Source organism: Peromyscus eremicus, chromosome 4 (genome assembly GCF_949786415.1).
Source record: "Peromyscus eremicus chromosome 4, PerEre_H2_v1, whole genome shotgun sequence".
In the NCBI taxonomy this organism is placed as follows: Eukaryota; Metazoa; Chordata; class Mammalia; order Rodentia; family Cricetidae; genus Peromyscus; species Peromyscus eremicus.
In genome coordinates this window covers 61,436,422-61,462,958 of record NC_081419.1, presented here as the reverse complement: position 1 = coordinate 61,462,958, position 26,537 = coordinate 61,436,422, and the positions used below count along the sequence as shown (strand labels likewise).

General features: G+C 40.7%; 1 long non-coding RNA gene across 1 annotated transcript; it reads right to left on the bottom strand.

The window, feature by feature from the left end:
* Positions 1-215: 215 nt before the first annotated feature.
* Positions 216-26,489, bottom strand: LOC131909298 (uncharacterized). The gene is made up of 3 exons (XR_009378820.1): positions 26,339-26,489; positions 17,364-17,407; positions 216-294 (listed from the first exon to the last, which is right to left on the bottom strand). It is a non-coding gene; the product is annotated as an uncharacterized LOC131909298 (long non-coding RNA).
* Positions 26,490-26,537: the final 48 nt, after the last annotated feature.

The following is a 26,537-nucleotide window of genomic DNA, read 5'->3' as shown; positions in this document are numbered from 1 at the left end:
GACATCTTTATCTCCAGATGCCCCTGATCTAAAGTTAGGAATCTGGAAGTGAGCAATTAATGGGAGCATAATTTGTGTCCCCCTGCAGCCTCTCTACAACAGATGAAACCTCTATGCTAAATATTCTCCAGCAAAGTCACCCTTACTTCATACTTGCTTAAACAGTCACGTGGCTGTTTCTGGTTGTACAGGAATAAAGGAAATAGACTACTTGCCTAAGGAAAGTAATTGCCCTGAATTGTCTCAGAACACTTTTAAGTCTTGGATCCCATAAGCATTAAAAGGGGTAAGTCTCTGCAAAAGGGAAAAAAATAAATATTAGTACAGGCAATAACATACATAATATTCAAAAGCACCATGCTACATGAAAGAAACTAGATATAAAAACCACTGGCTATATAATCTAAGTTAGGATATTCAGAGAAAGGCAAATCTGGAGGTCTTGTTATCTGACATCACATCGGGTTTGGGGAAGGAGGCTGGCCTCAAAGCAACGTGGAGGAGAATATTTCTGATACTATAAGTGCTTTCCATCTAGATCAATCACACTTACCCACTATAAACATCACAATAGTCATAAAATTGCACCCCTAAAAACTTTACCCTATGTTATGTCACACTAAAATAGACTAAAACAACAACTGAGCTTTCTCTTGTTAAGTTAAGCAGCAGCACGTTACAGCTCCCTCTTTCTCCCTGGTATCCTCACTGTATTTATTTTGAAACTGTCTTGGGATCTAGAATGAAGTCTTTTGCTTAAAGATACTCCCAGAAAAGTAGCCTCATTCTGGAAAATCATGTCAACAGAGACCAATTAGTTTAGAAGACATCCAGGTGCTCCAGACAGCTCCTGGAATAATCTTAGCATTTGTGTCATCCAAAATCTGTTTCCCATGGCCAGCAGCGAAGTGCAGAGCCAGAGTTGGCCAGAAAAATGGTCCCCTGGCTGTGCTCTCTGTACAGAGCATCCAGAATCTTGTGTGCCTGTGGAGGATGGCTAATTAATACAAAATGGTGATCTAATGCACATAATAGCAGTGGTATTTCAGTAAGAAACCCTTCAAAAATGTTAGCCTTACATAATTTTATTGCATGAAAATTTCTTGCATAAAACACTGTATTTTATTTCTAAGTTCTGAGACTTTTTATGCTGCTTAAATTATATTAATGTTCTAGATCAAGAAAGTGAGATACTAAGTGTTTTCTTGTAATGAAGACATCCCACTACTTCCTCTCATTGACAAGGATATCTTGTGTTTGGTGTAAAGAATACTTCCTCATTGACACCTAAGACACACTACTGGATAAATTCTATGTGTATTTCTGAATGAGCATAGCCACTGACGTAATGGCACAAGGTTGATAAATAAAATGCTGATTGGCCAGCAGCCAGGCAGGAAGTATAGTATAAGTGGGATAAGCAGAAAGGAGAAGTGGGGAACAGGAAGGCTGAGTCAGGAGATGCCAGCCTGCCATCCAGGAAGCAGCATGTAGTGGCACAAGGTAAAGCCACGGAACACGTGGCAACATATAGATTAACAGAAATGGGCTGAGTTTAAATGTAAGAGCTAGTCAGTGGCAGGACTGGCGGGTGAGAGAGATTTGTCCTGACCATGGGCCAGGTGGGACACAGGATTTAGTGTTTAAGTGAAAGCTGTGTTGGCTGGATGAGAAATGTACAAAGTAACCACAGAAATCAGACCACAGTCCTAGGGCTGATGAGTGACTGTCTCTGTAACATGGAAGTATTTGTTTCCCTGTTTGGTTTGTTTTCCTTTTTTGTTTTTAAAAGCCAATAACATGCTAGGTGACCACAACAGTAAATGTGAACACAATCACAACTTTTATCCCCTTTTCAATCTCAAAACTCTTAAATATTCGATTTGTAGAATTTTTTTTTCTTTGTTACTTTATACAGATAGTTTGAAATGTTAGAGAAAAATTAGGGATGAGAAATAATGAGACCAAAATAATCTGAGTGGAATTTTTATTTTAAGGCAATTTTGAGACAGTTGTTAGACATTTGAATGAGCATTTGTCCTTATTGAAACAATGGACAATCTCTGTGTCTACTTCCACAATTTAAGTAGTGACTTGCTACGGGCGTCCACCCGTTCTTTAAATGTAATTAATCTTGGGAGGTCAGAGAGGGAGCACTCAGTGAGTGCTTTTTTGGAAGATCATATAGAGAGCACCCAATGGGTGCTTTGACTTTCAAAATGTGCAGCAGCTCCTGTGTCCCACCAGCTTCCCTTGTGAAGATTACCCACGAAACCCTGAGAAACACAGTGGTTCTGCTGAGTAACCCAACTTAAACTCTCAAAACCAAGCATTTCTATTAAAATAACTTGTTTGGCACATCATTAGGGTTGTGCTATTATTAGTTTTAGCAAACAGATGTCTTCCTGGATAAAATCCAAGCCAGGACTTTTTTTTTTTTTTTGGCAAGAGTATAACATGTTAAATTATACTTTTTTTCCAGAACTTACTTTTTAGCAAAAAAAAAAAAAAAAAAAAAAGTTACAAGGAGGTTAAAGAGACACTTTTGCAGACAAAACAATTTCAGAAAAGTATTTAGCTTACTAATGTTACAAAAGCTGTTAATATTTATGCTCATGTTTTTGATTTAGAAAATAAAAGTAATTTTAATTCAAAAAAGAGATGCAACCGTGCAATTCCATTGGAATCAAATTTTCATACACCCCTTTGTAACAGATGTCAATAATTTAATTAAAATAATATAATTTAATTCTTTATAAAAGCAATATAGTGAATAGTAACTTTTCTTAAAAGTTAGACAAACTATAATCACTTAATAGCATGATTTTCATTCCTTAAAACCTGACAAACAAGCTGGGTGGTAGTGGTGCACGCCTTTAATCCCAGCACGCGGGAGGCAGAGGCACAGGAGGATCTCTATGAGTTTGAGACCAGCCTGGTCTACAAATCAAGCTCCAGAACATCCATGACTGTTAACACAAAGAAATCCTGTCTCATAAACAAACAAACAAACAAACAAACAAACAGAAAACTGACAAATGTGTGTTAACATTATTCCTAAAACGTGCATACTAATATCAAAAAATTAAAGCAACTCCCAAGAGAATCACCATGTACAAAGGCTTCTAAAGTGTATTAGACATGAGACATGCTGAAATGTCCCAATACAAACAAATTTCCTTTTCCATTTTTCCACACAAAAACACAATTTAACATGTTTTCCAGAGTAAAAGTAATTTTTAACATTTACTCAATAAATGTTTGTGAAACTAAAAGAAGTGTAGGGACGAAGTATCCAGACTGCTATAAGCTCCTCCTTCCTTTTGATAAGAGTGCTCCTAAATTTGCATCAGTACATAATTACCCAAATAAATGTCACTGTCCCATCACCAACAGCCACATTCCAGCCTATGGAATACAAAAGGAAGGATGGGGGCACATTCCAGATCATTTCTTTAAATTTCTTATAAAAAAAAAAAAAAAAAAAAAAAGATCCTCTATTTCTCTTCTTTCCTTCCCCAGGGCTCCTGCCAATGAGCCAGTTCACCCTTGGCAGACAGGCAAGACAAAGTGAAAGGGACTTGAAATCCTGGTTGACCTTAAAGAGAAGATCCACTTAAATCCCCTAAATTGTTTGCCTACATTTAGAGAGTTCCTAGGGAGACAGGATAATCCCAGTCACTGTGCATTTTGTTGTGTTTTTTAATGTCTGCTTCACCTATTTGATGCAACAGATCTGACAGTGTGGTTAACTTATGTATAGAGTATGTGAAATGTTTGGGGGGTTACATTACTTTGTTTATTAATCAACTGGGGAGGATTTTTTAAAATAAATAGTAAATTTATTTGTTGATTTATTTATTTATTTATTTATTTATTTATTATTTATTTATTTATTTTACATCCTGGCTTCAGTTTCCCTTGCCTCTTCTCCAGCCTCTCCCACCTTCCCCCTCTATTCCCACTCCCCAAACCACTCCTCCTCTGTTTCTGTTTAAGAAAGGGCAGGTCTCCCATAAGTATCAACAAAACATGGCATATCAAGTTTCAGTGAGACTAAGCACCTCCCCATGTATTAAGGCTGAGCAAGGAGACCCAGTATAAGGAGTAGGGCCATAAAAGACTGTAAAAGAGTCAAGTCGGAGACAGTCCCTGTCTAGGAAAGATCTTTAATTCGTAGTTCAACTACAAATACCTCTATCACTAATAGCTATGGTTTGGAAGGGTGCACTCCATAATTCATGTTGAAACTCAATTCTCCAAACCATGGTAGTAAAGGCACAGGCCTTGGGAGATTACTAGGTCATGAAGTCTACTTTTGTGAGTAGGATTAGCATTGTGTAAAGAGATTCAAGGTAGAAGGAATCAAGCACTTGCAGTTTTCTCCCTTCTGAGAAATGAACACACACATTCCTCCCTTCCGGACGAAATAGAAAATAAGAACTATTTAGGAAGCATAGATAAAAAGCAGTCCTTACCAGATACCACACTGCTAACACTTGATCTCGGACTTCCCAGTCTCCAGAAGGTGAGATGTGTTTCTATCATTTGTAAGTTATCCTTCTGTAGTCATTGTTATGGCAGTACCAATGAACTAACACACTATTCCATGAAAATAAAGAGATCCCCACTATGTCAACTTAGCAACTCTGTGTGTGTGTGTGTGTGTGTGTGTGTGTGTGTGTGTGTGTGTGTTTTACTTGGCGTCACATCCAATGCCCTACATATTTCATGTAGAAGATTCTACCTCTAAGCTACATCTCAGCCTCTAAGTAACTCGACTAAAATAACTGTGAATTATAATCACTTAATGAAAAAACATTAAACTAAAAATAGTTCTTAACTTCAGCATCATCCCCATGTTTCCAAGGACAGCAGCTGAAGACTACTGTTAATCTTATGTTGCAGGATCTTTCAGTCTTACTCCAGAGGCTCAATCCCTGACAATTTTATCTCTGTCATACCAAGTCACATTAACTCTTTTTGTTTGTTAACATCTATGTTGTTATTCAAAGAAACAGTCTTTCCTTTTATACATGGTTTAATTCCAGTGTATAGAAATGTAATTAATGATATTAATTTGAAATTATAATTTTTGTTTTTTGATAGTATATGGAAACTTTCAAATGAAATAATCCTCACCAAAAGTTAGTCAGCTGAGCTGAGGATATGTTTCAGGTTGGTGAAGTGTTTGCCTACTGCCCTAACCCCAGATTTGATTCCCAGCACTATATAAACAGGCATGGTGGTACACACCTGTAATCCAAAAAAGCTGTGGACACGAAAGCAGGAGGATCAGAAGTTCAAGGTTGGCCGGGCTGTGGTGGCACATGCCTTTAATCCCAGCACTGGGTGGGGGGGGGGGGGGGAAACAGAGCCAGGCAGATCTCTGTGAGTTCAAGGCCAGCCTGGTCTACAGAGCAAGATCCAGGACAGGCACCAAAGTTACACAAAGAAACCCTGCCTCGAGGAAAAAATAAATAAATAAAAATAAAAAGTTCAAGGTAATTCCCAGCTATATGACAAGTTCTAAGCCAGCCTAAGTTACATAAGACCCTGTTGTAGTGGGTAGCCATTTCAGCTTTGACCTGGAAGTTCCAACCCCCACTGAGAGTTCGGTAATGGTCACGCCTACAAGGCGGGGCTGAGAGAGGATGCTGAAGACCCAGATCTGGATGCGCAGGCTCGCTTGGTTTCTGGACCCTGGACGCTGAAGGTAGACTGAGCACAGTTCTCCAGAGAACAACACCGGACTGCGCTACACCTTTCCCAGACCCCGCAACCTATCCCTTCACTTGTAAGTTACCCCACAAAATAAACCTCCCTTTTAACTACATGGAGTGGCCTTAATAATTTCACCAATACCCTGTTTCAAAAATAACAACAACAATAGTTAGCCAAACTAGTTCTACTAAGTGAAGACTTGGAAATCTTGTCTCCCCTCTACCTACTTCCATTCCACTGCCGATTCATTCAACAAAAAACATTGAGTACCCTAAGCCATTCAAAGTTCTCAACAAAGATAATGATACACTGAGGACATCAAACAAACTGCTATCCCTCATGAGAGACATGTACTGAGACCTGTTAACACTGCAACTATACAGTAGCAGGGTTCAGCAGGATCCATCCATCACAAATCTTGTGGTGAATCCCTGCAAGTCTTCATTCTCGCAGAAAAACTCGTCACGGGATATTTGGTTTCTCTGGACAGTTGACATCACTTGAGGACTCCTATTCTATCTACATCCTAAGAATCCTCAGTTCCTGAAGACATTAATGCCATTCTCATGATTTGGCCATTTCAGTACAAAAATGCAGGTCCCCCAGTGGTCTCACTTCTTCTGTGTTCTCGTTCTCATACCTCCCAACCCATCCAGCTGCTTAGCTCCTTCTTAGCATTTCCCCCTTGTACTCTGTGGGGTTCTTTTCCTCTATAATTTATTTTATGTAACAATTAATAAGCCTTATAGTGGATGGCAGTGTTCAGCCTGAATTTAATGACTAGGCTGGACATAGCAATCCTTGCTCTGTGAGTTAAATCTGGCCTAGTCTAAATTGAGAGCTCCAAGCCAGCCAGGTCTACATAATGAGACCTTTTTTCAAAACAAAACAGGTGAACTAATTATTATTTCCCTGTTTTTATGCAACTGAGAAAAGTGTAACAGTGTAGGACGGGACAGATGGGAATCAAAGTTTGGGTTCCACCAATATAATTCAACTATTGACCTCAGCTCAGGTTATAAGCCAAAAATCACAGTCATATTATGGAAAAAGTGAATCATAATGACCTATCAGTTCCTTCAACTGTTTTGAAAACAAAGAATTAGAAAACCCCTTTTTCAGTTGCTTTTTTTATTTGTTTCTGTGACAGTTGCAGCCAGAGCCTGAAGTGGCGGTCACATTACAGCTGTCGTTGGGAAACAGAGAGGGATAAATGCCCCTCTTCAACTAGCTGTGTCTTTCATAGTTAGTCTGCAATTGCAGCCTATAGGAGGGTGCTGCCTATATTCAGCCTAAGTCTTCCCTGTTCAGTTAAAGTTCTCTAGAGAGAGCCACACAGACAAACTCAGGGTTGTCCCCTGCATGTTTCTAAATCCATCAGGTTGACAATGTAGATTAACCGTCACAACACCTAATTTCAGTTTCAGAAAGACTTCTTTCTGGAAACTTGGAGGCATTCACTTTATTATAATCATTACAAATTTTTCTTTTGATCAATGTCCCCAGAGTACATTGTGTCAGCCAGTTTTGAATCATTATGACAAAAATACCAGAATTTGCATAATCCGAGGAAAAGTTTATTTTGTTCACAGTGTCAGGGGCTTGGGTTGCCTGGCTCTATTGCGTTTGGTCCTATGGATTGCACGTGATAGAACAAAGCTCCTTACCTCATGATGCTTGTAAAGCATCAAAAGATGTAAGAGATACTGAAGTTCCGATTTCCCCAGAGGGGCTCCACTTCCCTCCACTAGGCCCCACCTTCAAAGATTCCACCTGCTATAAATAGTGTCACCCACAATCTGGGACCCAAGCTTTTAGCTCCCGTGTCTTCAAGAACTGAAGATACAAAGTGTAAGAAATATGAAATCTAACTTTGCTTCATGAAATGATAAAACTGTGATTGCAAGTCAAAGTGTGGGAAAAAATAAAAAGTTTTTAACTTGAGTTCTCAGGCTGATTTGTTTTAGGAAAGAGTGTGTATGGAAGTTGAGGAGCTAGACCCTTAGCCTTTTTATATTATCAAAGCCCATGCATTTGGTAAAATCTTGCTGGACCTCAGCAACGCACATATGTATGTACAAAGATTGCTGATCCATTATCCCACTAAATCCCAGTTTGAACCAACTTGTTTCTCTTCTCCCTTTCTTTCACTACCCAGAATCCAACATGCCGTAATGCACAATTAATATTCACTGTCATTGTTTCTCAGCTCCACTTTGTTCTTCATTATTTCCTTGATTTTGCAGAACCTGCTCATGCATGGCTTATAGTTCAAAGGTTCAGTCCATTGTCATCATGGCAGGAAGCATGCTGGCAGATATGGAGCTGGAGAAGGAGCTGAGAGTTCTATGTCTACATCTGTAAGAGAGTGAGCCACTGGGCCTTGCTTGAGCTTTTGGAACCTAAAAGCCTGCCCCCAGTGACACACTTCCTTCAACAAAGCCACATGTCCTAATCCTTTCAAATAATGGCACTTCCTATGAGCTAGTTTCATTCAAACCACCACAATCACCATTTCCACTTCAAATGTTCCCACTAAATGCACGTGTTGACAGTCAGCTTCTGTCAGAAAGTATGGCATGTCAGTCTCTATGTCACCTCAAAATCTCCAAATCTGAATTTACTGTCTTTCCTGCCAAATTTATATCTCTTCTTGACGTCCCAATTGATTATGAATGTTACCACCATGGCTTCTAAGTTAGAAAGCACCAAAATTTCTTCTCAATTCCTCAAATTTCTGCTTCCATAAGTAATCAAGACTTACTGGTATTTGAATAAAACTTTTCTTTTTTCTTTGATTCATCCTTTTAGCAAATATTTATTATACATGTATTATGTTCCTTACACTGTTTTAATCATAATTAACAGAGACAAACATAAACCTACTCCTATTTTAGATATTTTTACATATCTATGTACATATATATTCTCCAGCTTACAATTCTCTTATAAAATATAGTCAGTATAAATTTGTTAAGATTGTTATGAAAAGAAAGGAAGGGCATGTAGACATACTAGTTTGTTCAACATTTCTCTGTCCTCTCTAATCTATGAAATAATCTAATATCCCCAATTTGTTATAATTTGTGTTGGTTGCTTTGAATTAAATATTGACTTTTATTATGCAATTATTATTGTGGGTATATTAACATTGAATAAAAATTCTTTTATTATAAAAATATAGCATAGTCGAATACATTTTTCCCACAATTTTAAGAAAATTTAAAAGGAAAACTGCAAACACACACCTAACAATCATTGATTAATAAGTGTAAAATACCTAATGAAAATAAGAATATCTTGTCCTGACACTTATACCTCAAACTCAATAAAATATTAACTACATTGAAAGCAAATGTCCTGAAGTTTGCATTTTAATGTATTTTTATTTCCTATTATTTTGAAAAATAGGCATGCATTTTTTTCTATTTAAAATATAGTGAGAGCTAATCATGCTGATGCATACCTTTAATTCCAGCACTTGGGAGGCAGAGACAAGTGGATCTCTGAGTTTATGTCCAGTCTGGTCTACAGAGTGAGATCAAAGCCAACCAGAGCTACATAGTGAGACCCTATCGTAAAAAAAAAAAAATAAATAAAATATTGTGGTAAGGGTTATACTAAGCAAAACAACAAAGCTCTTATACCCATGAAGAAGATGAAAGTGTACAATAAAGGTTTTCACAGATATCCAGACATTGACTTTAGACATGTTTTCTGTGCTTAATATAAGATGAAGCTCGCATTCAGATGAGTCAGGGTCAAGCCAACACACAGCTAACACAAATGATGCTGCTTTAGTAGCCGGTGGGGGAAAAAGTTAAACAATATCTAGCTTACACGTGTGTCTTTTAAGGAGTAAGCACATCAGTCCCCATGGCATTCAGCTACTCCAGGATGGCCCATGTCCTTTAAAGCATATTTATAAAGGAGACAACAGAAAGGGGAAACGTTATCCGTTTGATCTTCCCATAGTTCAAATGTCTTTTATAACCTCCTGAAGAGAAAAGCCACCGACTGAAAACCCTGAGTGCAGAGACAGGAAGTGCACGTATGACTGTCCTTCCTGTGCTGTGTGAAGTCGGTTTCTTTTCCAGTCCCCTCGTTGGGAATCAGCGCCAAACTTTAACTCATTTAAATGGCTGACTCTAACAGGAATGGCTTTAAAAATGAGGCAAAGAAGGATGCCGCACTGCACCAGATAATTAAATTGTCCAGTTTCCGTTTGATACCTCATCATTCAGGAGATAAGTCAAAGCTATTTACAGACAAGCAATGACTGTCGAATGTTTGCCAAGATAACATCAGGGCAGTGCTCTGCTGACACCTAGTGGAAGAACCATAGGCTCCCAGTGCTGCCAAGAAATCTGTTTCCACCCTTCACCCTATAGAATCACAAAACCACACTCACATAAATATCTGCAACGATTTAATTTAAATTACTTGAAAAAAATTGAAATCAGAGCCCATTGTGAAGTGTGAACCTGATTAGCCTTATCAATAAAAACCAGGAGTCAGATATCGGGATAATAACCCGAAAGATCAGAGAAGCGGAGGAGCAGCCACCAGTGACTTCTTACCTCTCTGGATCCTCCCACCAAAAGGGCGGAGATCCTGTCTCTACCCTGCCTTATCACTTTCTCTCTCTACCTCTGAGTGCTGGGATTGAAGGCGTGAGCCACCTCCTGGCCTCCGTGGTTAACGAGGGGCTAGCTCTGCCCTCTGATCTCCAGGCAAGCTTTATTTGTCAGAACACAAACAAAATATCACACAACACCACTGGATTTCAAACCACACTTCACCAAATTCCATGCAAATGAAAATTAAAATTAGCCTACTTAACAATCAGTAGATTTTATTTTTCACTAAAGTTCTAAATTAAAAATTCATTTGCTAAGATGAAATGGCCCCTCTTTTACCATATACTGTCACCCATCCTCTGAAGACACATGCCAATTGGGTTTTATTTTCATGTCTGTTCCCTATAATAACTCCTTAAATTGTTTTATTTGCTGCTCACAAGTAAGCTGAGGATTTAACTTTTTCCTTTCAGCCCTGTCATTCCCATGAAAGAACTGCATCATACTTTTGGTGTGTTGTCACAGATGAACATGTCCTGAACATGTCAATCATATTCAGAGAATGCTATATGGTAAACTACAATTCCATTTTGCATCTCCCAACAACGTTCTCTCTTATGAATCTATTTTATTGAAGACACAGTCTGTTTCCCTCTGAGCCCAGTTCTCTGGATAAGAGCCTAGAGTAAAACTTCAATGGCAGTATTTCAGGGGAAGATATATGTGTGTGGAATCCCAGGAGAAGAGAAGTGAAGAAGTGGGAGGAGGGGAGGAAGGGAAGGCAGAGAACGCAAGAAAACATGAGAACGTGCATTAATGAACTGATCTTTTGGCATCAATCAGAGCTGGTGCTCCATGCAGCAGGACCGTATTCAGAATTGTATTTGGGGACAGTCGGGAGTAGGGTATTAAAGCCCACAACCTTTTCAACTACGTCCCAAATTAGTACTGAAAGTCCTACTTCCTGATTACTAATTCCATGCTAGAGAAGTTATGATTGGTCCTCTGAGCAACATCTCAGCCTTACAGTAACAAGTCAGCGTGGAAAACAAGAGCCCAGTGACATATGGCCAGATGTAAAATAAGGCCCTTTCAGGTTGGGCTCATGTGAAGTCTGACAATCATATTGCTACTGGGTTGAAACCATGACCCAAAGATCACCAAAAGAGTTGCATCCAACACAGGCCCACTCGGCGCTCCAGGCCTGGACAGGAGGGAGCCTCTGTGTGGTGGAGACATGGGAGAAAAGAAGAAGCAGAGTGGTTCATGCAGTGTGGAGAAAAGTGGAACTGAAGACGAGACGGCGGTGAGGAACCAGCTTACACGGGTGGCCTATGCTGCCCCAACCTGGGGCCATGTGATGTCTGGGCCTGTGTTGCCACTGAGGGCCATGTCTGGGTCTGTGGCCCTACCCAAGCTGGGATCTGTGTTGATGTCTGTGGCTCACATTACCACTGGGGGCCATAGGATAGCTGGCCCTGGTGGCCTGGGCACCAGAGAACTGGTCCTGCCACTTGCCAGCTGCCTCAACAGGAGAGCTACTGTCCCTCCAACACACACATTGGACCCAGTAGCGTGGGCATAGGAGAGCTGGCCCCGGCCCTGCGAGAACTGTGCTCCCCCACCTCCATTACTGGCCACTGCAAAGGGCGAGCTGGCCCCACCCCTTACCACGCATGTGGTAGAACTGGCCAGATGGTGTGGGTGCAAGAGAGATGGCCCTGAGCCTCACCTGAGTGGGGGCAGTCCCAGTGGAACCCAGACTGATCAGCTCAGTTACCACCCAGTCCCATGTCCAGGGCTTTGAGTTGGCCCACCCCAACATCTACCCCATCTGTGATCTGCTGGTGGTGAAGAGATTGATCCTGTGGGACCAGAGCTGCAGGATCTCCATGACTCAGGGCAACATCAGGATACCTTAGAGGAATTTCAGTGAGGATCCAGCATTGATGGTGTACCGGAAGCAAGAGGCCTTGAACCTGACCAACCAACTCATTGTAATGAATATTTACAAGTAAAGCTGTTTGGGCAAAAGGGTCTACTGGGTGACACACTGCAGTTTCCAAGGCCACTATGACAAATAAATGTATGATGGAGAGGTGGGAAAGACTGAGGAGCAAAATTTCTCATTGTGATTGTTGTTTTTGTTTTGTACTATATTTGTTTTGTTGCTGTTTTCTTTTGGGGGGGCTATCAGGGTGGAGGGTGGCTATGGAAGGACTGGGAAATGAGTGTAATTGGGGTGCATGATGTGAAATTCACAAAGAATCAATAAAATATTATGTTAAAAAATGAGCACCTGACCAAAAAAAAAAATAGAGTTGCGTCTAAGACCTTCTCAGTTTGTTTCTTACCTTTCTGTCTCTATTACTAATTTAACAGGAAGCTCTGAAACTGTCTTAAAAGGAAATCTGCTCAATACATTTGACACATCCTCTTTTCTACCAATATGTTCTTCTTGAAAATAACAAATCTGAGGATTTCTGAACTGCTTAGACACTTGTGTACGAGATATACCCTGGACATCCCTATCTCTTACAGGATTCCCTGTGGCTGTGACGTTCTCTTCATTTAATTCTATGATTGCAGAGAGCACATACTCTAGTAGCTTCCAGAGTGCAGGCAAAAAATAAAGGTAGGAGGTAAATATTCAAAATTTGTGCCTGTCTACAAAGTGTTTGTTTTCTTACCTGCATAATACTATGCCAGTTAACTTTCTATCTCTGTGACTAAATATCTGAAAAACTTAAACAGCTTCAGAGGTTTCTGTCTGTGACCTCTTGGCTTCATTGTTTCTGGTCCCATAACGAGGAATAAATCATGGTATTTACTGCTCTAGAGGTGGTAGGACCTGGGAGAATGGAGCTGATAAATGAGGCAGACTAAAGTCTCATGCAATAGCCAACTTTCTTGAGAGCATCAGAGGGTTAAGTAGAGTCACATGCATAAAGTATATAATCACAAGGACAGGTCACACATCATAGGCAAGCCACACTGGCAAAAACATGTTTTTCCACGGAGGCATACAATGAATACTCTGAAGTACACCCACTCCTATCCTCTGCACCTGGGAGGAACACAAAGACACATTCCAAAAACGACTCTGTGTTTTGGAGAAACTGAGGTCACAAGGCTCTTTCTTGGCTTAGTTTCTTGGAGTTTTCTCACAAGTGCTCAGAAATCTTTTCATGCTACTCCATTCCTGGACCCTGTCCAACACCTCCACCTTTTTTATTTTTTAAAAGCAGGATATCCAAAGTGGTTTTTGTTTGTGAGACGCTGTATGTCAATCTGATTGTAATTTTGAAAATTTATTTATTTTTACATCCCGACCAGTTTCCCCTCCCTCTTCTCTTCCCATTCTCTCTCCCCACCTCCACTCCACTCCACCTCCATCCATTCCTCCTCTGCTTCTGTTCAGAAAGGGGCAAGCCTCCCATGGGTATCAACAAATCATGGCACATCAAGTTTCAGTAAGAGTAAGCACCTCCCCTTGTATTAAGGCTGGGCAAGGTAATTCAGTATGAGGAGTAGGTTCCCAAGAGCCATCCAAAGCATTAGGGACAGCCCCTGTTCCAATTGTTATACACCAATATCCTATAAGCAAATTATAAACATAATGAATAATAGTAGAACAGTGAAAGCATCTTGGTAGCAGGATTCTCTGCTACCAAGAACAAGACTCAAACTATGTCCAGTACTACTGGTTACATTATTATATTCATCAGAAAAATCTATAGCAGTGATTCTCAACATTCCTAATGCTGCGACCCTTTAATACAGTTCCTTATGTTGTGGTGACCTCTGACCATAAAATTATTTTCATTGCTATTTAATAACTGTAATTTTGCTACTGTTATGAATCGTAATGTAAATTTCTGTGTTTTCCAATGGTCTTAGGCGACCCCTGTGAAAGGGTCATTAGACATCCCCCCCAAAAGAGGTCGAAACCCACAGGCTGAGAACTGCTGGTCTAGAGACTAGCTTGAAAAGAGACCTGTATGATTAGTAATTCTGGTCTCTTGTAGAATATATAAGCCCATATTTGTCCTTTAATAGGAACACAAATGTTATGATGTTCTATGTAAATTGGAAGTGATTTAAATCCCAAGGAAAAATTAAACACAGTCCCTTCTTCAGACGGATGAGTCTGTTACGATCTCAAGGTCTAGGCATAAACATGAAGTCATTAGTAAAGATAACAGGAGCTGAATCCATACGATCTACAAGCTGAAGCAAAGGAAGATGAGGTACATAAGGCCAATACACATACATGCTCAGAGGCACTCACTGCAGATGCACAGGTCAAAGCAGAATAGCATCACCAGAAAAAGACTCTCAGGTGACATAGGGCTCTGTGTTTCATAGAATAACTTCTCCCTTGGTACATAGAGCCTTGACTTGGCCCAAGTGGACAAACTTGACTTCTGAAAATATGGTTGATAACTCCTTTTGCTCTTTAGCTGGAGGTTTGCTATTTCTGGAGACTGTCTCCTCATCCTCTGCAGCTGTTCTTGATGGCTTGGAGTCAGGGGAACTGAAGAGGAATCTATAACGTTTCAGTGGATCCATCTACAAAGACAGATACATACCCCTTCCCAGTTTTCTTCTGGAGATGTAAAAACAGGGCAGATTAATGCATCAGCTTGCTTATTTCTTTCTGTAATAAAACCAAGGAGGCCGGAGTGTGCACAAGTATGAATCTACTGGAAATAATCCTACAACATAAGCCGAATCTGAAACTATATATAAGGGTTTATGAATTAACCATAATAGATTAATTAAAATAGCCAGTTCTACCTGTTGATCTGAAGAAAAAGAAGTTTTAATAGACTAATGACTATCTGGACCATGAATCCCTCCTAAGGGTTTAGATGAACCATCAACAAAATAAATATGTATCTCTGGAATGGGAGAAGGTTGGACAATGTAACCACAAATTCAGTTCGTATGAGGAAATCCCCAGCTGGAAAATGATTTCTTATCCTTCCACAGTAATCTGCAAATCAAATCATAGAGTTCTCTAACTCTCTTAAAAATTGTTAGTTAGGGGTAATATAATGCATCAATGAGCAAGTCCATATATGTAAGATGAATTGCTAAATGGTCTCATTAATAAAAACCTGAAGCCAGATATTGGGGTTGAAACTGAGAGATCAGAGAAGCAGAAAGAAGCCAGCCACGTTCTTACCACTAGAAAATCCTCAGCCCAAGAGAGTCACTTCCTGTATACTCATGCCTATATCTTTTCTGTGCCTGCCACTCATGTCCTCTTTCTGCCCAGCTGCATCACTTTTCTCTTTCCATTCAGCTCTGTCATTTCCTGTCTGTCTGTACAGACCTCCAGACCTCTATGGTTAACTAGTGTTGGAATAAAGGTGTGTACCACCACACCTGGCTCTGTTCCCAGTGTGGCCTTGAACTCACAGAGATCCAGATGAATCTCTACCTCCTGAATGCTAGGATTAAAGGTGTGTGCTACCATTGCCTGACTTCTATGTTTAATATAGTGGCTGGCTTTCTCCTCTGATCTTAAGATAAGCTTTATTGGGGTGCACAAATAAGATATTACCACATATACAATTGTTGACATCAGGTCCTCTCTGATTTACTAATTGAGCAAGAAGAGTAAGGTAAGCAGTTACTATTTTATGATTCTTGTGTTGTGAATAAATCCATTCCAAAGATTTGTCCCCTTGTGCTATAATACCTGCAGGAGACAGTTTAGTGGGGAAAACAAGCTGAAAGGGGGTGAAGGATCTACACAATACACAAATGTCTCTTTTAGTCTGAATCCTGAGAGCTGTAGTTCTTTTTGCCTCTGGAGACAATATTTGAGGACTCTCCAAGCTGTCTTTGCTCCTAGAGTTTGAAATAGATTGGTCATAGGCAAACATGTTGATTTTGCTGAAATTGCACTAGAAATACCAAGCATACCTCATGAGGCTGGGAAGGAATTGGGAAATGAATTCCTTTGCCCTGCTGGGCCCTAGCTGCTTAGGTTGTAAACAGCTTTTTATAGGCTCTCCTACATCTTTATCAAGAAGTGGGGAGAAATCATGTTTAGAGGGATTATCTAATTCCTCACTCCATGCTTCAGGGTCAAGTTCAGGTAAAGGAGGCTCCAGTGAAGGAGCTGAGGGAAGGGTCACCAGCAGAGTTAGTTATCTGTGGCACTGCTTTTACTTCCGGTTTTGCCTGAACAGGGAAAAATCTCCCTTTTTGCCTCTTTCACCAATTTTAAGCTTTGATTATGCAGTTAATATTCCTTCAAGAAACTACCCAGGCAAGCCACACTGACATGAGTGGATTGTGTTACCATCAGAGACAGTGTTGAGGCCTGTGGTCCCTGTAGCCGCTGAGGGCCATGAGTGAGTCTGTGGTCCTGATAAGGGCAAGGGCCCAGTTGAAGTCTGCAGCCCATGTTACCAACAAAGCCCATGCAGATGACCGTGGTCATGGCTGCCGCCTGAAGTCATGTTAAGTCAGTTGGTGCAGGAGAGTTGGCCTGGATCCTTGGCAGCCAAACTGTGGAGAGCTGGTCCTCACCACCAGCCAAGGGGTGGGGGGTAGGGGGGTGATAGGAGGGACACCACAACAACGACTGTTCCGGCCACCACGAGGCTCTCTCAGCTGATGGCTTCTGGTGTGGATAAAGGCAGAGAAAGACTCATCCTCCCCTGGGGGCCTGGACACTAGGAACTCAACCTTGCTCCAGTGAATATATGGATCACACAAAATGAACTTTTTTGTTTGTTTGTTTGCTTGCTTGCTTGCTTGCTTGCTTTGGGGGGAAGGAGACTGGGGAAAGGGAGAAGGGGAGCAGACATGGGAAGACTGGGAGGTGAGGCACAATTGGGGCACATGATGAGTATGGTAGTTTGAAAGAAAATGGCCCCCCAAAGGAGTGGCACTATTAGGAGGTGTGGCCTTGTTGGAGGAAGTGTGTCACTGTGGGGGCAGGTTTTGAGGTCTTTTGCTCAAGCTTCCCTCAGTGTGACTGCCAATTGACTTCTTGTTGTCTCTGAGATGTAAGACTCTCAGCTCCAGCACACCTACCTGCACACCGCCATGCTCCCCATCCTGATGATAATGGACTGGACCTTTGAAATTGTAAGTAAAAAAAAAGAAAATAAATTATCCATCTCTTCCTCATGATTAATATCCTCCTTATCTTCCTTAAGCATTTTGATAACAATCCAAATCAATGCACAAAATTGACCAGGGATCTTTTCCTTTTGTTTATGTGTCTTTTCGATATTCTTTTGGACTCTATCCCACAGTTCTTCACCTAAAGTTTCTTCTTCTGGAAACAACTTGCAAGCAATCTAATAGTTGTGATTTTAATGCTTGTGTTCCTCCTTTCATTAAAAAATGATGTACAAGCTTAACATAAGGCAAACTATACATGGTGGACAAGCTGCGTGTGGTGGGCAAGCTGTGTATGGTGGACAAGCTGCGTGTGGCTAAAACATGTTTTTTCTACAGAGGCATATAATGAATGATCTGAAGTAAACTCACTCCTATCTGCTACCCCTGAGAGGAGCAAGAAAATACGTTCCAAGAGCACTTCTGTGTTTTGAGGAAACGGAAGTCACATGACTCTTGGTTTCTTGGAGTTTTCTCACAAGCACTCAGAAATCTTCTCATACGACTACATTCTTGGACTGTGTTTGGACGATGCTGTGTGGTGTGTGTGGTGGAGAAAAGCTGTTTCTATGACCTGGGCTAGGAAATAAAGAGAGAAGAGAACATGGTATCAAGATATCCCTAGCACTATGGCCCTAAGGGCCTGCTTCTTTCACTGAGCCCCACTCCTACGTTTTTATCACTTCCCCAAAGCTCTTCCACTAGCAACTAAGCTTTTAATTATGACCTGTGAGAGATAGGTTGTTTTAGATCTAAACCAAAGTGGATTATCCTTTGTCTTATAGTTTTATAGGTGTTTATCACAAATAAAAAACCCAAACACATTTTTTACTCCAGACCATGTAATTAATCTCTTTTATCCTTTCTCTATTTCTGCAACTGTATCTCTCAATTTCTTCCTTCTTTTCTCCTCTTCCTCTTTCATACACATACATACACACACACACACACACACACACACACACACACACACTCAGAGAGAGAGAGAGAGAGAGAGAGAGAGAGAGAGAGAGAGAGAGAGAGAGAGAGAGAGAGAGAATTTTTTTGAGACAGGGTTTCTCTGTGTAGCCCTGGCTGTCCTGGAAATCACTGTAGACCAGACTGGCCTTGAACTCACAGAGATCCACCTGCCTCTGCCTCCCGAGTGCTGGGATTATAGACATGTGCCACCACCAGAGAGAGAGAGAGAGAGAGAGAGAGAGAGAGAGAGAGAGAGAGAGAGAGAGAGAGAGAGAGAGAGAGAGAGAGTAGGCTCTTCTGTCCATCTGTCCATCCCTAGAATTATGAATTTTCTCATTCAGTCTTGATACTGACCACTCAGGACCCACCTGTCAAGTACACAGAGTTCCTGTTTATTTCTAGTACTGTATCCAAGAATGTATCCTCTCTCTGGGTTTGTTTGATACCCAGCCTAAACACACTCAACAGTGTGGTTGCACATCTTTTCACTTATATTTGGCAATAATTTTGATTGCTTAATTCATCCCTTTTCTATTCTAACAAGGTTTTTGATTTTGGTTTTGGGCTTTTTGGGGGGATTGTTTTCTTTGTTTGTTTTTTAAACAGGGTATCTCTGTGTAGATCCAGCTGTCCTGGAACTCAGTCTGTAGACCAGGCTGGCCTAAAACTCCCAAAGAAACACTCGCTGGGATTAAACGTATATGCCACTAGTGCCTGGCCATTTTAACAAGTATTATTTTGTTTTGTTTTAGATTTATTTAATGTGCTCTATCAGGGCATCACATCTTGGTATAGATGGTGGTAAGCCACCATGTGGTTGCTGAGAATTGAACTTAGGACCTCCGGGAGAGCAGCCAGTGTTCCTAATCAGTAAGCCATCTCTCCAGCCCTCTAACAGGTTTTTAAAAATATTTCTTAACTGTTTTCATCCTCCTTTCTCTTCTCTCTTTTCAACTTTCTATTAATTAGATATAAAATCTCATATACATCTTCACAATGTTTTTATTTGAATTCTCTCAGTTTCTCATTGTGTTGGGTGGTTACGGTTGGGTTTTGTTTCTCCTGCTTTATTTTGGGGGAGATTTCCTGAGCTCTCACAATCTTCTTGAGTCATCTTCTGCTATGATTTAAATGCCCGAAGTTCTTTGACATCCTCACATTTCTTTCTTGCAGCCTTCTGATTTTATAGGTTTAATTGACGTCTTTCTGAAAGACGTCACACCTTTCATGCTTTCATCTCGGCAGGAAGGTTCTTCCAAGGTTTTGGCTTTCAGCTACTTGATCTCTTCTATGTGCAGTTTCTTGGTTTCTAGCTTATATTTGATTTAGTTGTGGTGTAGATTAAGGGGCAGAAATCTAGGCTCTGTGCACGCAGACAGCTTAGCATCTCTGTTTAATTACAGCACTACCATGTGCTTTTGTGCATGGGACCCTGTTATGGAAAGTCCTTCTATTTTACTTCTCTGGTAAAATAAACCTCTGATAATGTTCCTGGGCTCACACAGTTGCCTAGTTGTCAAAGTAAGGAAGGGGCAGCTTTCAATCAACTTTCCTTTTTTGGAATATTATCTTGTAGCACCCTCTGTAGCATTGACAGAGATGGCTGACCCCATAAATCCACTGGCTCTTTTGGAATTCTTTAAATTAAATGGGATTGGTCCTTACTTTTTCAGCACAACTTAGGCCTTCTATCAGTCTGCCATGGTTCCCACTACTCACCAATCATTACATTTTTTTTCAAAATGATGTTGCTTTTGTCTCCATTCTAATTCCCCTTGTACTTGTAGGCATGTGCCATTCAAAACATTCCTTCACTGTAACCCAACAATGTTTGGGAAGACTGCTTAATTCAATTCCTATTTTTAATTATAAAAAAAAACAACTTTGTATCTCTGTCCAGCCAATAAATACATTTTGTCATCTGAGTCACTTACCAGGAAAGCCAAAACACAGTAAAGATACCGGCATATGCATATCTCAAAGCAGCACACTCAAAGATAGTATGTAGGGAGTTTAGCTACACATCTTTTCAGCTAATCTTGCAAACATCAAAAATTCAAATTTACATCTCCAAAACAGTAAGTTTTTGTTTGTGAGTTAGAACTAAGTGCTGGGTAGAGTGTCTTTAAAAATGCTTCACAGAAACAAGTTCCCATGGAGTTCATGTCTTCCTCTTCCTAGTGAACTGGAATCCATTCTGCCTGCATGAAAGACTACAGAATTATAACAGTTACAGGCAGAAATGGAGACAAAGCAACAAAGCAACTTCTCCCACTTTGAGAATAAACACCAAATATAGAAGGGATCACCAAAATGGGTGACCAATTTTTCTAAAAGACAACCAGGAAAAAACATGTGTCTCAACCAAAGGCTCTCCTTCTGATTAGGCTTTTCTTTTAATGGCTTGGATTTGTGGCTGGCCAAGTTCTTTGAGCTTCTCAATCTCCTTACCCTCTCTGCTCTCTCTAATTTGATAGTACAAGCTCTCCTAGATTGCTGTTGTCATCAGTATTGAAGTACACAGCTTAGTCCTGATGACTCTCCAAAGGCAGACCTGAAGCTCTGGGCTGTAGTCTAATGACAGTGATAATATAAAGTCCCTAGTTGCTGCTTCAGCAACACGCACAACGAGGGTGTGATGTCTAGTCCTCAGATTTTTGTGAATGTGTTGGAGATTTTTTCCATGATGCAGGTGAACCTCGTGATGCAGGGAAACAATTTCCCTGAGTACCTCTTAGATCAAAGGTTGATCCTGTGGTTCTCCTAGACAACTTGAAAATTAACTTATAAATTATAATAAATTCCTTTATACCTAAAACTAATGGAAGTGACTCTGCTGCCCAATCCAATGCTGGCAAATAATCGAGAGCACTGTTCCCTGCTTATGTAAGTGTTGTTCCCCTTCATCTATCGGCTCTTTTCAGCCTATCTGTTCTTCTAACAGTTTTTTGAAACTATCCATTTGCCAGTATTTCCTTTTCTTTAAATCATAATTCCTTATTGATTCTTTGGAAATTTCACATCATGTACCACAAGCCTACCTACCTCCCAATCCCTCAATGTATGCACCCTAAAATTAATTAAAAATAAAACAAACAAAAAACCCACCTCGCTCATCCATCTTTTAACACCTCTTCTTATGTCCTAGTGGCATTGGGAGCTGTGGTGTGTCACGCAGTATACCTCTTTTGTCCAATCAGCCCCACCCGTAAAATGTCCACTGCAGTGAGGCATTGGTCTGCTTTAGGGCCTCTCTCATTTCTGATACACGATCATCACTGGGCCTTCATGGAAACTCCTCTCAGATATCCTGGTTTTGCCCTGAGTCATGGAGATCCTGAGGTCATCGTTCTGCAGGACCAGTCCCTTCACAGATTCCAGCAGGTCACAGATGCAGCAGCTGTTAGGGTGAGCCAACCCAAGGCCCAGGTCTGGGCGGTTGCTGAGCTGGCCAGTCCAGGCCGTTGGGACCACCCTTTCAGGTGACGGCAGAGCCAGTTCTCCTAGTCCCATGCCATTGGGGCGGCTCTCCCATGCCTGTGGTGGGGGGTGGGATCATCTTTCCTGAGTGCTGGGATCTGCTCTCTCATGGGGGTGCAGTGGCAGCTCTCCTGCTGCCTTGTCCAGCCAGGGGTGGGGTCAGCTATCCCTGGGCCAGTGAAGGACAGGGCTGGCTCAGCACGACCCTCAGATTTCAACACGCATGGTTCCTATGAACCCCTGTGGTAGAGGGCACAAGCCATGGACATCACCCCAGCCCCTGGCTGCCATGTTAGGCCATGCACCCAGACATGTAAGCCCTGTTCCTCACTGGCCCCGGGATAGCAGCGTAGGCCATTCAGGTTGGCATGGCCCCCACTGTTTTGTTGTTGCTGTTTTTTTTTATTTTTTTCATTACCAGTATTTTCTACTGCTGTGAAATAAATTATGAGAAACCTAGTGATTTAAAACAATATTCACTGGCTCACAGGTCTCTAGGTCAGAAGTCCAGGCAGACTCAGCTAGGTCCTCTGCTTGTGTCTCACAAAACTGAATTCCATTTGCCAACCATGCTATGCTTTCATCTGGAAGTTCTGAGTTAGAACCTGCCTTCAACCCCATTTAGTTTGACGGGGAAAATCCAGTTTTCTTGATGTTGTAGGTTTAAGGGCTCTTACTTCCTTGACCACTGTCAGTCAAAAGCTAATCTTCCAGAGGCCCCAGGGGCCCTTCTCACGTGTTCCTTTCCATCTTCAAGATAGCCAGAGAACCATGCTTCCACTCTGATTTGTCCTTCTGTTACAAGTCAGAGACGATTCTGACTTTACAGTGTTTAGAACACTCTAATAGTCCACCACACATCATCTCCCTTTCAAATAGCCCAGTCACTTGATTAGTAACTAACCTCAACTGCAGTATCTTCTTTGCTGTGTGGCAGCACATTATCACAAGAGAAAGAAAAGTATATAAGGGCAACAGTCATTAGGGTTACTCTTAGATTTCTGTATATTTCAGCCATCTCTTGCTGTACTCATAATTTAATGTCAAAATCTATTTTTTATTATCTAATGTCTTCAACTGGAAAGAAACTGGTATTACTTATTCTGACATCTTTTTATAATTTTTATAATTTTATAATAATTTATATATTTACTTATTATTTAATGTGTATGGGTGTTTTGCTTACATGTATATTTGTACACCACATGCATGCCTGGTGTTCCTGGAGACCGGAAGAGGATGCTCTATCCCCTGTAACTGGAGTGATAAACAGTTGTGAGCTGCCATATGGATAGCAGGACCCAGGTTCCATCCCCATGGGCACTGGGAATGGGACCCGGTCCCTTAGAAAAGCCAGTGCTCTTAACTGCTGAACCATCACTCCAGTCCCCCAGTCTGGCATCTTGAATTAAAAGTCCTAATAATATTTACAGTGAGTTTCAAATTTATTTCTGTTATATCTTGATTGTGAAGCATGGAACTAGAGTTTCTCCATAAATGACTCAATGACCTTTGCTAGCCTTCATTTTCCTTCATTCAAGAAGAAGAAGAAAACTCTTGCTAAATGTAATTTGGTGTGAGTTAACAATTAAACAATCTTAGCTAAATAGTATCTATTGTCAAGGAAAAATGTGCTGGGTAGAGTTAAACAGGCATATAGACTTCATGAAATGCCATTGCAATAAGCAGAGAGATCAAACTCAATTACAGTGAGATAAGAACAGGAATTTGTGAGCATTTGGAAGAGCTAGTGGAAAAGCATCACTATGTGGGAATAGGGACGTTAGCGACTGTGACTCAGCCATTGTATTTATTACTTGACATTTTACTAAATCGGGATTGTTTTGCCGCAGAGGGTGGGGTTTAGGAGTCTTCTCTTTCTTGGTAATTTTTTATCAAAGGGGTGGTGCCCATATTCTTCAGGAGAATTTTACTGGCTTTTGATACCATCAAAAGGCTGGAAGAATACTTGCATCTCAGAAAAGTGAGAATTTTCCACTGGAAATTTTCTGAAGTATTGTTCTAAGGCAAGGCAAGTTAGGCATCTGAAACCAGCAGTAAAAATAGTCTAAGGTTTAGTTGAGTTAAATGGCTGCTAAGGCCATCTTAGTCAATAGGGCAAAAAAGTTTAGAATGTATTTATTTTACTCTATTCTAGTTTCTGTTGCTGTGATGAAAATACCCAGACAAACAGCAACTAAAGAGAAAGCTTATTTTACTTCAGAAGTCCATCATAGTAGGGACTTCAAGCTGTTAGTCACACCACATCTACAATCAAGAAAGGGAAATAATTGCATGCCTACTCACTCAGCTTGACCCTTTCACTCTTATACGATTCAGGGCCTGGCCCATGAAACATTGCTGCCAATATTGAGAATGGATCTTCCCACATCAATTAATACAATGAAGAAAAAAACCCTCATTGGCATATCCACAGGCCAGCTTCATCCAGAAAATCCCTTATGGATGCTCTCACTCTGGGTGATTCTAGATTGTGTCAAGTTGACAGTCAAAACTATCGAACACGCCACTCTCTGTTTTCCCCAAGAAGGTATAAAGGGCAGGAGGAAGCTAAAGTGTGTGTAAATTTGAGTCTAGTAACAAAGGTGAGGGTATTGAACTCATAAATGTCTTCTAGATTCTTACTAGTCACTTCGGCAGTGGGTTTCCTGTTGGTGTCCACTACATTTACACAGTTACACAGTGTAACTTACACAGTTACACAGTAACTGAAACTATTTTACTTTTCTTAAGTTTAAGATACCACGTTGGCACCTTCTACTAGAGTCCTTGGTTCTGCTTCTTCTCAGTCTTGAGCTTAATGAATTCTGTATCTTCTCTTTTCTTTTGTGCACATTTACTAAAGGAAAACATCAACTCTAATATTCTCTGTACACCTTTACTCATTCTAAGCTGGCCTAGTCAGGATTACCACTACTGTAATGAAACACCATGACCAAAGCAACTTGGGGAGGAAAGGATTTCTTTTCCTTACACTTCCACATCACTGTTCACCAGTAATGTGGAAGTAACATCAGGACAGTAACTCAAACAGGGTAGGAACCTGGAGGCAGGAGCTGATGCAGAGTCCATGGAGGGGTGCTGCTTACTGGCTTACTCCCTACAGTTAACTCAGCTTGCTTTGTTCTAGAACACAGGACCATCTGCCCATGTATGGCACCACCCACAATGAACTAGGCCCTCCTCCATCAATCACTAATTAAGAAAATGCTTTACAACTGAATCTTATGGAGGCATCTTTTCCATGATTGATGTTCCCTCCTTTAAGAAGACTTTAGCTTGTGTCAAGTTGACATAAAACAAGCCAGGACAGAAGACAAACATTACATCCAGTTCATTTATCTTTTTTCCTTCAATATCTCAACATATTCTTATGTGTTAGATAAAGCAAAATAACTGAAGATTTCTGGTAGATTAGGCCTCCCTAGCTCTGTTCCTGAAGTATTTTCACACACACACCCAGTTACGCTCAGTCATCACCAACCTATCTCAGTGTTCATCACTCCTAGACTAATTACACACATCCATGTTGAGATTAGCAACTGACTTTTCCTTCTGACTTTAATTAGTCTTCTTCTGTGTAAGCTAACACTGCAAGTCTAGCCTTTTTACATCTCGAGTTGGGGATACAGTAATTTACTGACACCTTTCTTCTACGGTCAATAGCATTAATAATTCATTCATTAAACAAACTTATCAATTCATTAAGCTCAATCAGTTTTCCTGGGGAAAATATGCCTTGACATATAACATGAAGGATAATAGTGTAAATTCAAGGAGAAATTTTAATTCTCCAAGTTAAAACATTTGCAAACGTATTATTACTCTTGTCATCAAAATTTCAAAAGATGAAGAAAGCATATGGGACAGTCACCTGACTCTGAAGCTGTTTCTAAAGTTTTAACTGTCAGTTATAAAGACAAATGTCATCCAGATAGACTAGAGTTCTGTTTAGCAATCTGCACTTCCTCCTTTCAACTCCCATGAGAACATGGATACTGTTACTTTTACTATTCCTCAAAATGGAATTAATGAACTATAGTCAATTTATACAATTTATAATTTAAGTATGAGACCTTTTTGGAAAAAGTATTTATTACATATAAAGCAAATGTCATTCTAAATAAAATGCAATAGCTTAAATATTTATTGATGTTTGATTTTTAAATTCTTAAATAACTGTATGCATACACACACATTCAGCAACATGGAGCGCTGAGCTGCTTAAAGCTAGCCCTATTTTCTCCGTCTTCCCTCAGCGACTTACTCATTGTATGCTGTTGTGAGCCACTGGAAAACGTTTGTGGAATTCTGAACATCAACCATCATGCTGAGTTTTTTGATAATGGATGAGAAATACGCAGAGAGTAACTTTAGCCTCCGGAGCCACACTGTAACTGGGTCTGCGACTGCCCCCAACGTACTGATCTCACCAGTTCTGCCTGTGAGCAAATCAGCAACAAGAGTAAGGAGTTTGCTCCTGTGCCTGTGGCCCCGGGTTTTGAAAGTCTGCAGGTAGATTTCGGAAATCTCTCCTGCCCCAACTATAGCAAGGCACACTGGAGCGCCTAGGACAGAGCTACCGTCGCCAAGGCAACCGCGCTGCACGCTGTTGCCATAGAG